General features: G+C 41.8%; 1 long non-coding RNA gene across 2 annotated transcripts; it reads left to right on the top strand.

The window, feature by feature from the left end:
* Positions 1-3,449: 3,449 nt before the first annotated feature.
* LOC123459518 lies at positions 3,450-10,025 on the top strand. Of its 2 annotated transcripts, XR_006636311.1 has the most exons (4): positions 3,450-3,716; positions 5,874-6,068; positions 7,380-7,430; positions 9,304-9,318. It is a non-coding gene; the product is annotated as an uncharacterized LOC123459518 (long non-coding RNA). The 2 variants fall into 2 exon arrangements; XR_006636312.1 differs by lacking the exons at positions 7,380-7,430; positions 9,304-9,318 and adding an exon at positions 9,947-10,025.
* Positions 10,026-11,805: the final 1,780 nt, after the last annotated feature.

Raw genomic sequence — 11,805 nt, 5'->3', positions numbered from 1 at the left:
CCAACTATACCAAAGTGTCCAAGCTCCAGCTCAAATGTCACATTGTATACAATTAATAGCAACTCAAACCATGGTAACTTTCACAGGAACCTCAAAACCCCCTTTAAATCCATGGGACTCTGTCAGTTGAGCATTTATCCCATTGAGGAAATAAGTTAGTCCTTGAAATGCAGGTTCTGTCCATTCTCCCATTCCTCCCAGCTCATACCCTTGGATAGCAGCACTCAGTAAAATGATTCCTTAACTAAATTTGGCCACACAACTTCCTCCAGAAAGAATCAAGAGAAACAGGACTAGATCTACAAGACAGGGAACCACGTGGGCCGAAAGGAGACAGTGCAGGAGCTCAGCCACCTTGCGCAGCTAGGTGAGCCTTAGTTACAAAGCCAGTCCGTCCACCCTGAGTCCTAGACTCCAGAGAACCCTGGCCTCTCTTGGCACTATTTTGCCATCCTCTTCTCTGAAATATGATCTCCAAATCTCATACTAGGCAGATTCTTGCCATTGTCATCCAGACAGGCTCAGCATTTCCCTAAAGCTAGGACCCCTCATCTCATTCACCCACCCCACATGTGACATTTAGAATATATGGGCTTGAATCATGAGTCTCCAGTGGGTGGAGCCCTACTGGAAAAGAGGCATGTCACTGGGGATGGATCCTAGAGTCCAGCCCTAAGGTGTTGAAATCAGTGAAATGGTAATGTTGGGTCCCTTCCCAATACATCAATAAATGTAGGGTACCTCAGATCCTTGTCTTATGAATTTTTTTGTTTTTCAAGGTAGGGTCTTACTGTAGCTGAAGCTACCCTGGTACTCACTATGCATTCTCAGGGTGGCCTCAAACTCACAGCAATCCTACTTCTGCCTCCTCTGTTGGGATTAAAGGCATGGACCTCCACCTCCAGTGAGTCTTCCCAATTTAAAGAATTAACATCCATAGACCAGAACTGCAAGGTTTAGAGAGACTTTATTAGATTAAGAGAAGGAAAGATGAGGAAGGAAGAGAGCTCCTTGCCATGTGGAGTAGGGAGTAGGGAGCCCACCTTGGCATAGGGGGTCCCTCCCCCATTGGCTCAGATGAGGATGGCTTACTAGAGCAGGGACCTGGACGTTCAGGAGAGATAGACAATCATAAAAGAGGTCTTGCCCACCTGTTAAGCATTTATTTATAATTCTTTTTTTTTTTTTTTCTTGAGGTAGGGTCTCACTCTGGCCCAGGCTGACCTGGACTTCACTATGTAGTCTCAGGTATAATGTTATTGTGGTGGGCTTTACACTTTGGCTCAGTTGAATCTTAAGACAGGGCTGGTTGATGTGGACTCAGGAGCTGGTTCAGGAAGAGGCCAGCTATGAGGCCAAGTTTTAGGCTTGAGCTCAACCAACCACAATGCCAGAGTGAGATTTAAACCTTAATTTTATTTTAGTTAAGGTTTTTGGTTTTTCAAGGTAGGGTCTCACTTTAGCTCAGGCTGACCTGGCATTCACTATGTAGTCTCAGGGTGATCTCGAACTCATGGCTATCCTCCTACCTCTGCTTTCCCAGTGCTGGGATTAAAGGCATGTACCACTACGCCTGGCTAGATTTAAACCTTAATTTTAGAAAAGGAGTCCTCCCTCCCAGGAAAGGACTCAGGTTGTGTATGGGAAAAACAGATCTATGTAATTCCTTTAGGCATGGGTAAGGAGAAGCCAGATCCAAGGATATTCCTTTTTTTTAATTTCCCCCTTTTTTTATTAATTGGTTTTGTACTCAGTGAATACAGGCAAGTTGGTACCATTGTTAGCCTCTTCCCTGTTCTTCCTCCTCCTGCTGGCCCCTCCTTGTTGAGGTATATGGGTCATGCATTTTGGAGTTAGCCCTTAGTTATGGGTAGGAGGAAATGTCTCTGTGTATCATGACCCAATGTGTAGCTCTGACATTTTTTCTGCCCCCGCTTCCACAAATTTCTCTGAGCCATGTTGGGTTCATTTTAGGTCTGCTTCAGTGATGAGGTCTTGGGAGCCTTTTTGTCTCTGGATATCTGATTTGGTAGGAGTTGACCGTTCTCTGTGTCGATCTCCTTCACCCTTGTGCTGGTACCAGGTTCACCAAGCAAACAGCACCCTTGCTTGGTTCGCCAATTATTCTTAGTTTCAGCTGGGGGCCTTTTGAGGTATGATGCGGTGGTTTTCTCCTTAGGATCTGAGTTTCTCTGAAAAAGAGAAGCAGATTCTCCAGTGGAGAGTAAAGTTAGCATCAGATAAATGGGATAACCCTTATTGTTTTAGAGAGAATTTAATAGGTGTAGGCCCTCTTGTAGCCCACATTGGTGATAGCTTGATAATGGAGAGTGGGCTTGCTTTTTGGATATGGTTCTGACTTGTTTCTGAACTCCAGCTATGAGTTTCATTACACTGAGTGGACCAGTTAACCAAATCAAGAGCAGCTGATTTCCACTATGGCTGAGTGCCACTATTGCACTTGTGTGAGCATCACGGCAGGTTATTTGCTGCTAAGAGGTTAGATCATGAGTTGTTTGGATAGATATTGGTCATTTTTCCCCAGTCGCCCATGTAGCGCCTTCTGGCACTAGACTGCTGACTGTCTGGGGACTGACTCTCTTCCAACTTCCGGCCATGTCACTCCATGTTATGTGTCAACTGCATATGGTGTCTTCAGCAACAGGGTCTTACCACTAACCTTTGGTGGGTCATCAAGTACTCTGACAGAAATCTGTTATTCATTTAGGAAACCGTGTAGGTCTCTCTGATCAAAAGCTAATTGTGGATGACAGCCACCTGCTTATTATCTTTCTGTGATTGGGTGAGTTTATTGAGAATGATCTGTTCCAGGTTCAACCATTTTTCTGCAAATTTCATTGTGTCATTTTTTTTTTTTTTCCTTACTGCTGTGTAGCATTCCATCATTGATCAAATCTCTCTGGATAGGCTTGAAGGTTTTAGAGTACACCTGTTTTTAAAAAATAGTTTTATATTTTAGTTTTTTAATTTATTTGAGAGAGGCAGAAAGAAGATGAGTGCGGCAAGGCCAACACATATGCCACTTTGTGCATGTGGCTTACGTGGGTCCTGGAGAATTGAACCTATGCCCTTTGGCTTTGGAGGTAAATGCCTTAACCATCACTCCAAAGATTTAGTTTCTGGGCTCCAGTCACTCTAAGCTGCCTTACCAGAACAGTGGTTTTTAAATGTTAAATACCATGAAGTCACCATCAAAACAACCGCAGCACACAGGTGCCCCTTTAAAAAGCCCGTGTGCAGGGAGGCAAAGGGATGCCGGTTTCTCCAAGTACCTATTAGCACAGTGTCTAGAGAGAGCTCCGCCCTGCGGAAGCCAAACCACCAATCAGCGCGTGGACTTTCCCTGTCGTCATTCGCCTTAGCCTGGGATTCAAAGGCTGGGGGCGGGCTCTCGGGCCTGGGCATGCGCCCTTGCGCCGGCTGCCGCGGGCTGTTTCCGGTGCATCGCTCAGGCCACGCCGTGTCTCTGGCGTCGGGAGCGGCTTGGGCTGTTGCTGCGCGCTGCCAGCATGGGCCGAAGTGCCCACTCTCTCGGTCACGGAGCCCGAGCTGACCCAGTGCGGAGCTTCAATCGCTGGAAGAAGAAGCACAGCCACCGGCAGAGCCAGAAGAAGGAGTTAAGGAGGCAGCGGAAGAAGCCGGAGTGGCAGGTCGAGCGCGAGGTGATCGGCCGGCTCACGCAGAGCTACGAGACGGTGAGGCTGGCCCCGAGTCTGCGGCGGGGTGTGTCACCTGGGGTCCGCGCCTCTGCTGCTCTCAGCACTGGTCCAGAAGAAGCGATAGAAATGTAGTGGTGTTTAAATTTACAGGCAGGAAGACTGGTGCTGTAATGGTTACATCACTACGGGCAGTGACCTTGTGTGGTCTGCAGTGGAATCAGCACATGGGCTGGGGGTTCTGATAATATCACCTACGAGGGAATTGGCTTATCAGATCTTTGAGGTTCTCCGAAAAATGGGAAAGTATCATGACTTCTCAGAATGTATGTATTTTTACATGTAAAACTTGGAACTTTAGTATTAGGTATTGACAATTTTTCTTTTTTTTAAATAATACCCCACTAAGGTCCAACCATCATTTGTCTTAGAGTTTTTTGTGTGTAGTGATATTACCTAGTGTGTAGTTTAATCATGTTTCCTTTTAAAAAAAATTGTTTTTCGGGGTAGGGTAGGGTTTTACTGTAGCCAAGGCCGACCTGGAATTCATTATGTAGTCTCAGGGTGGCCTTGAACTCACCAAGATCCTCTTACTTCTGCGTCACATGTGCTGGGATTAAAGATGTGCGCCACCGTGTCCGGCTAACTTTACATTTTTAAAAGCTTCTGTACTTTCAAAAAGGTTGTACTCCTAGTAAGGGTTCCTGTATTATGGCCTTTTATGTATCTATGGTAACTTTGTCTAAAGAAAGATTAACAACACTACATACTATGGAAGTTTTAGCGTTTGTGAGTTTTTATCTTATTTCCTTTTAAATTGTGATTCTGAGCTTTGAGCCAGGGCATCATACATGCTAGCCAAGCTCTACAGCTGCACTGTCTCCAACCCAGCCAGTGTCCTTTTCTGCTTTAGGTTACTGTATTTTTGAAATCGTACATCAACTTGGATTTTTCTTCTTTAGTTCTTGATGAAGCAGATAGAATCTTGGATCTGGCCTTTGCTGATACCATGAATGCTGTTAGTGAAAATCTTCCTAAGAAATAGCACAGTTTACTTTTCTCAGCCACACAAACCAAATTTGTAAAGGACCTTGCACATTTGAGTTTGAAAAACCCCAAATATATCTGGGTTCATGCCAAAGCAAAATACATTTTTTTTCTGTTCAAGGTTTTGAGATTGTGAATTTATATTTCATAGGCAATAAAATGCTTTTTGTAATTAGCTCTGTAAGCATCTTACATATACTGGTTAAATTACTCAAATTCTGAATATATGTTTTAAGTGTGAGAAATCTATCATAGCCGTTCTCATACTGGTCTAGAGAACAAACTCTTTTTTTTTTGTTTAATGTTTGTTTTCTGAGGTATGGTCTCTGCTTTTTTTTGAGGTAGGATTTTGTTCTAGCCTAGAACAACTTGGAATTTATTCTGCGATCTCAGGTGGACCCCAAATTCACAGTGATCCTCTTTCCTTGGCCTCTGAAGTGCTGGTTTTAAAGGTGTGCACCACCATACCTGGCTTCTTTTTTAAATAAAACTTTAAAAAATATTTTATTTATTTATTTGATTGATAGAGAGAGAGGCAGATAGAGAGAATGGGCATGACAGGGAATTTTGCGACTGCAAACAAACTCCAGGCACATGCGCTACCTTGTGTATCTGGCTTTATATGGGTAATGGGGAATTGAACCTGGGTCCTTTGACTTTGCTGGCAAGTGCTTTTCTCTCTAACCCTGCTATTTCTTTTCTTGACATAGAATTGCTAAAGGTTTTTTTTTTTTTTTTACTGAATGTATTTTAATCACATAGTGATTTTCTTTCCAAGAGACAGTAGTGAAAGTATGTTAGTGATGAATTTCAAAGGTAGCACAATACAGTGTTTGAAATAAGTGTTTCTCTTGTGTGATGGTTTGATTCAGGTGTCCCCCATAAACTTAGGTGTTGTGAATGCTAGGTCCCTAGCTGATGGATATTTGGGAATTAATGCCTCCTGGAGGGAGTGTATTGTTGGGGGCTGGCTTATGGGTATTATAGCCAGTTTCCCCTTGCCAGTGTTTGGCACACCCTCCTGTTGCTGTGGTCCATCTTATGTTGGCCAGGGGGTGATGTCCACCCTCTGCTTGTGCCATCGTTTTCCCCTGCCATCGTGGCGCTTCCCCTTGAGCCTTTAAGCCAAAATAAATCTCTTTTTCCCAGAAGCTGCTCTTGGTTGGGTGATTTCTACCAGCAATGTGAACTGGACTGCAACATCTTGATTCCACAATCACCCCTGCTACTTTGGAGCAGAACTATATCGTTTGTGAGCTACAGCAGAAAATAATTGTGTTGTATTCCTTCTTGAGAAGCCACTTGAAGAACAAGAGTATTGTCTTTTTCTCTAGCTGCAAACAGGTACTGACATTTATTTGTGTTCTCAAACTATGTTGAACCATCCCCCAGGAGATGAACCTGTAGATATAGAGACAATCTTTTGTCTTTGTTTTAAAGAATTCAATGATGAGACTAAGGTTCATGAGGCCAGAAACATTGTATATATATATGTATGTACCAAACACACACACACACACACACACACACACAATGCAAAAAGGGGATTGGTAACTGATTCTAAAACAATTCTGCAAAGCACTTTCAGGCAGAACATCTGAACTTAGCTTTAAAAAATACTAAATATTTTTATAGAATTAGGGTAAACAAATGCTAATTAACAAAGATAAGAAGCATAACAAGAAAAAAGGTACATTCGGTTCATAACTCTGAGAGGGGAATGGAGCAGTCAAATTATAAAAGCCTCAACCTAGAGCTCAGGAGCTTGCTCAGTGGTTAAAGGTGCTTGTTTGCAAAGCCTGCTGGACCCGGATCAATTCCCCAGTATCCTTACACGTAATGCCAGATGCACAAAGTGGTGCACGCATCAGGAGTTTATTTGCAATGGCAAGAAGCCCTGAAGTGCTCCTTTATTTCTCTTCCCTCTCCCATCTCATGAATCAATCAATCAATAAATATTTTGTAAAAGCCTCACCTTGGATATTAATTGTTCTTTCTACTAATATCAATTTTTTTTTCTCAAATCAATTGTTTTGTTTCCAGTATCTTCTACAAATTAACACAGTACTGAAAGAAAAGATATACAATGAAGGTTGAGCATCACACTCTGTTGCTCTTCTGCCTGATCTTGTTTTGGGACAGAGTCTCCTTTTACTGATTCCAGAGCCTGTGATTCCAGAGCTCCTGTGATTCTTGGGTCTCTGGGGTTACAGATACATATGGCCTCATCCAGCTGTTTCATGTGGGATCTGTAGATTTGAACTCAGGCATTCTCAGGCCCATTCCAGGTCCTCATGCTTGCACCGGAAGTACACTTAACTGCTGAACCATCTCTCCAGCTCAGTTTTTTTCTCTCCTGTCCTCTCCTCTCCTCTCTTCTCCTCTCATCTCTTTTCTTTCTCTTCCCTCCCTCCTATACTCCCTCCCCCTTCTGTCTTTATTCATCTGTCTGCACTGTTTTGTTTATATCCTTATTTAGTTAGTAAATACTCAAAAACTACTCTTGTACTAGGACTAAGTCAGAGATATATAAGAAAAATCAGTTTCTTCCCTTAAGGAGAAGAAATCATGGTTGAGTTGTATCCCTTTTTTCCCTGTTTTCTTGATGATACATAGGTATTTAATAGCTAATTTCTACATTTATAGCATTTATAGCACTTTGGTGTGATAAATGTGCTGGTGAGGTTCCCTCGTAACTTGTGGGAGGTAAGTAGTGGTCTTTTTCTATTTTCTATCTTAATTTTCTCATGTCAAGAATGATTTTATTTATTTATATTTATTTGCTAGTGGAGAGAGCAGAAGGAAGAGACAAAATAGATATGCCAAGGCCTCCTAGAGAGTAGGAACTAATTTTTAAAAGTTTTTAAAGTGTATAAAGTACCTGTTAAAATACTGTACTTTTCTTCTTGCCACAGTAGATAGCTATCTTTGTTTGTGCTCCTTTGTTAGACCTTTTATTACTGTGGCAGAATGTCTGACATAAACAACTTATGGAGGTTTCATGGTTTCAGAAGTTTCCGTCTATGCTAGTGAGCTGGACCTGCCTGAGCATGGCAGCTCAGGTCATGGTGGCCATGATGCAGATAGAGGGAATGCTTGTGCTAGTGGATTCTCTCTTTCCCCCTTTTATTCTCTCTGGTTCCTGCCCACATTAATCCCTTCCCTTAGTTAACTCTTTTTGCAAAAGCCTTCAGAGATATAACCAGAGGGTGTGCTTCACTAATCTCCTAGGTACTTTCAGCCTAATGTAGTGGACAATCAAGACTGACTTTTAAGGGTGACCAACTCTTGCAGTGTGCTCTAGTCTCTGTACTCCCCTGCACAGTGCATTTGCTACTGTAAGTTCTCATTTGTCTCCTACATTTTCTTTTCTCCCTGCTATTTGTTGGTCTCCCCCACATTAAGAATAAAGAGCAGCCAGGCATGGTGGCGCATGCCTTTCATCCAAGCACTGGGAGGCAGAGATAGGAGGATCACTGTGAGTTGGAGGCCAGCCTTGAGACTACATAGGGAATTCCAGGCCAGCCTGGGATAGAGCAAGACCCTACGTCAAAAGAAACCAAAAACAAACAAAATCAATCAATAAATTAATTTTTAAAAAAGCATAAAGAGAGCACTTCATGTCCCCTTTCTTTTTTACCCACAGTATTGTCTTCTGAGTACTCTGCTCCACTGAGTCAGCCCTTAAAAGGATACAGATTTCCATTCAGTGTTTTTATCAGTCCTTATTGACTTGAATTCCAAAGGCAGTATTTACAGTTAACCATCCCTTCCCTCTTAAACCATTTTAGAATTTTGTGACTCCAGACCCATTAACCTGTCCTTTTCTCACCTTGTGTTCTGGCTGCTCGATCCTTACTACCATTGCTGAGCTTTCCTTTGCTTTAGCATTGTAATTTGGAATGTATCCTACTTCTTTCTCTCTGTGCTTTGCTTGTAGGTAACCTCATGCCTTTCATGGCTGTGAATTCCATCTGTATGCTGTCAGCTGCCAAATCCACATCTCCAGTCCTGACTGTTTTCTCAGCTGTAGACTTGTGCATCCCCTTCAGTAATGTGGATTTTCAGTTGTGCTAGAAGATCTCTTGAATTTAAATAGAAACAATTTTATTTATTTATATTTTTTACTATTTTGTAAGGAGGAAGCAAGAGGGAGAGAAAGAGAGAATGGACATGACACCAGGGCTTCTTTCCCTTGCAAACAAATGCCAGATGTATGTGCCACTTTGTGCCTCTGGCTTTATGTGGGTACTGGGAAGCTTTACAAACAAGTGCCTTTAACCACCACTGTACCATTTCTCTAGTTCATAAATAGAAACAATTTAAGAGTTGCTATTCAAAAATATACTTTCTCTAACTGAATCCTAGTTCTTGTTGTTTCATCCATAGTCAGGTTCTTGATAACTTATGAGCTTTTCACAGCTCATCCCTTCCCATGCTCTTGTGCAGTCTGGATCATGCTTCACTTTTCTTACCCCCTGATTGATCTCCCATTCCCTCCCTCTCTCCCTCCCTCTCTCCCTTTCTTTTTTTCTTTCTTTCTTTTTTATGGGAGGAAATGGTTTATTTTGGCTTACAGACTCAAGGGGAAGCTCCATGATGGCAGGGAAAACGATGACATGAGCAGAGGGTGGACATCACCCCCCTGGCCAACATAAGGTGGACAACAGCAACAGGACAGTATGTCAAACACTGGTGAGGGGAAACTGGCTATTATACCCATAAATCCACACCCAACAATAATGCTTCCAGGAGGTATTAATTCCCAAATCTTCATCAGCTAGGAACCTAGCATTCAGAACACCTAAGTTTATGGAGGACACCTGATTCAAGCCACATTCTGCCCCTAACCCCATAAACTGATAACCATCTATGTTGTAAAATGCAGTGCATTCAGTTCAACTTTTTAAAATCATATTGACATAGGTTTTACTAATCCTAATGATGTCCAAACATCTCCATACTTCAAGAGCCCTCACTTTCTTTTGTTGAGTTTTTTTTAGCTTATAGCCAAACTGATCTTTAAAAACATGGACACTGAATATATGTCATTGCTTTGCTGGAAATCCTCTAATGACTTTCTGTGAAATGGAGTTCAATTCCACTTTTAGAATCTCTAGGGTTTTATTCCACATGTATCTGCCAGTTTAGCTAATCTGGTAAAGAGTAGGAATTAAAGGTGGTGCATCTTGTGGTTAACAGTCAGCTATCTTTTCTTGTAGAATTGGTGAATCTTGGGTCTTCCCAGTAATTTCTGCCATCTGTACAATAAGACGGATTCTCCAAGTAAGGGTGAGTACAGCTTTGACTAAGGGAGATATACATATAATTTTTTTTTTTACTAGATAATTAATTAAGCAAACATTTATTGAAGCTTACATTGTGGTACAGAAATACATTTCAACTGATTAAAGTCCAACACCAATTAAGAGAGAAATTATGGCCACCAAAATTTTCCCTCCTCTATCACATTTAGATTACTATTTGATCTACATTTCTCATTTTTTTAGGCTTTGTTCCACATAAATTTGTGTGAGTTTTCAACATCAGAATTCTTAATTCTATTGGGGGGAGGGGAGAAAAAGAAATCAAACCTCAGGCCACAAATGTCATCAAGTCTACTGGGACACTGTTCAAGAACAAAATCCATCTTAAGCATTGTTCCTTGCAACAGGGCAAGTGAAAAGGTTAAGCGCTGGGCTCACCACAGAGGCAAACTGGTAAAGCTGACAGAGAGCTCCTCAGTGAACAGTCCATCAACAGCATGCGTAACACCGAAGTCAGAACCCTTCCAACCACTTGATTTCAAAACCAAGTAGGTTCTATGTGTAGAAACACTAAAAAAAGGTGTTTCATTTATAAATACGGAAGGAACAAAACATCACTGCATCAATCCAGAAATTGTCAGGAAAAAATTGTGAGGACAACAGATACAAAATTTAGTCAACTTTGCTCTTATCTCAGTTGCTTAAATCCCACAGTATTTCTAATTAGCTAAAAGATGGTAACTCTAGAAAGCTGGCATTTCTAGTCTGCTCCCATTGTGTATTTTCAGAAGACTGTTATTCATTCCTGCACTCTGCTGTATGGCTCTCAGGGCAACAGTTCTCATTTTGGGCAGTCATTCATTTGATCATGTGAACGAAGACGAAACGGAACAGGTAAAGCCAGACAGTCGACATGCGTCACATATCATACAACTTGAAGTCCGATGGAAAAGCCATAGATTCAGCTTTAAATCCAAGTTCATAGGACACCATTAGTAGAAACTGGTGACAATGGCTGCTGGAAGTAAGTGAAGCTGAATGATCTACATCCAGGACACCACTTCGCTAAATCTCCCTGCTTAAGACTTCTTGGTAAGAATCCCCTCAGATCACTTAACAAGTTAGTAAAGGTAGTACACTACCGCATTAGAAGCTAACTACTAAAGAGCATCCCTTAACAGATGGTTTCCACAGGGCTCGGCTATATCTTGATCTACCAACAGTCTACAGGTCCTCCCACTAATCATCCAGGAGACCTTTAATTTCATTTTTGAGACATTATTGTCATATTCCAGAAGGAGCTCAAAAGGGCCACGTTCCCATGGCCTTAAAGGAAAATTAAGCCCAGGGACCATTTCCCCCACTCCCCCATCTGGGGTGTAAGATTAATATACAAACCCACAGTGGCACAGTTGTATTGCTTTAATTGGGGGGGTGGAGTGGGAGGCAAGACACCACGGTGAGGGGAGAAAGCAAGGACTTCAAATGTAGGAACAATCATTCAAATAGTTATACACAAATGAACTGGAATCATTTTCTTAAGGACTCAACTTGTGGAAGAAAAACTTTAATTGCCGTTGCAAAAAACACCTGTATGAAGTAGAAAACTGGTTTTTTAAATAACATTAGTAGAGAATATATTCTAGGAAAGTGGAGGTAACTGGAATGTAAAATTCTGGCAGCAATTTAACAGAACAGTCCAGATGGTCAGCTGAGGCCAACATCTAATGAGGACGAAAGCCTTGTCTGTGGGGAATTTTGGATGATACCTAGCAGAAATATTATACTAGTGCATAAACCAAATTGAATTGTTT

The sequence above is a fragment of the Jaculus jaculus genome, chromosome 3 (genome assembly GCF_020740685.1).
Source record: "Jaculus jaculus isolate mJacJac1 chromosome 3, mJacJac1.mat.Y.cur, whole genome shotgun sequence".
Classification (NCBI taxonomy): Eukaryota; Metazoa; Chordata; class Mammalia; order Rodentia; family Dipodidae; genus Jaculus; species Jaculus jaculus.
This window is presented reverse-complemented; position numbering and strand designations above follow the sequence as displayed.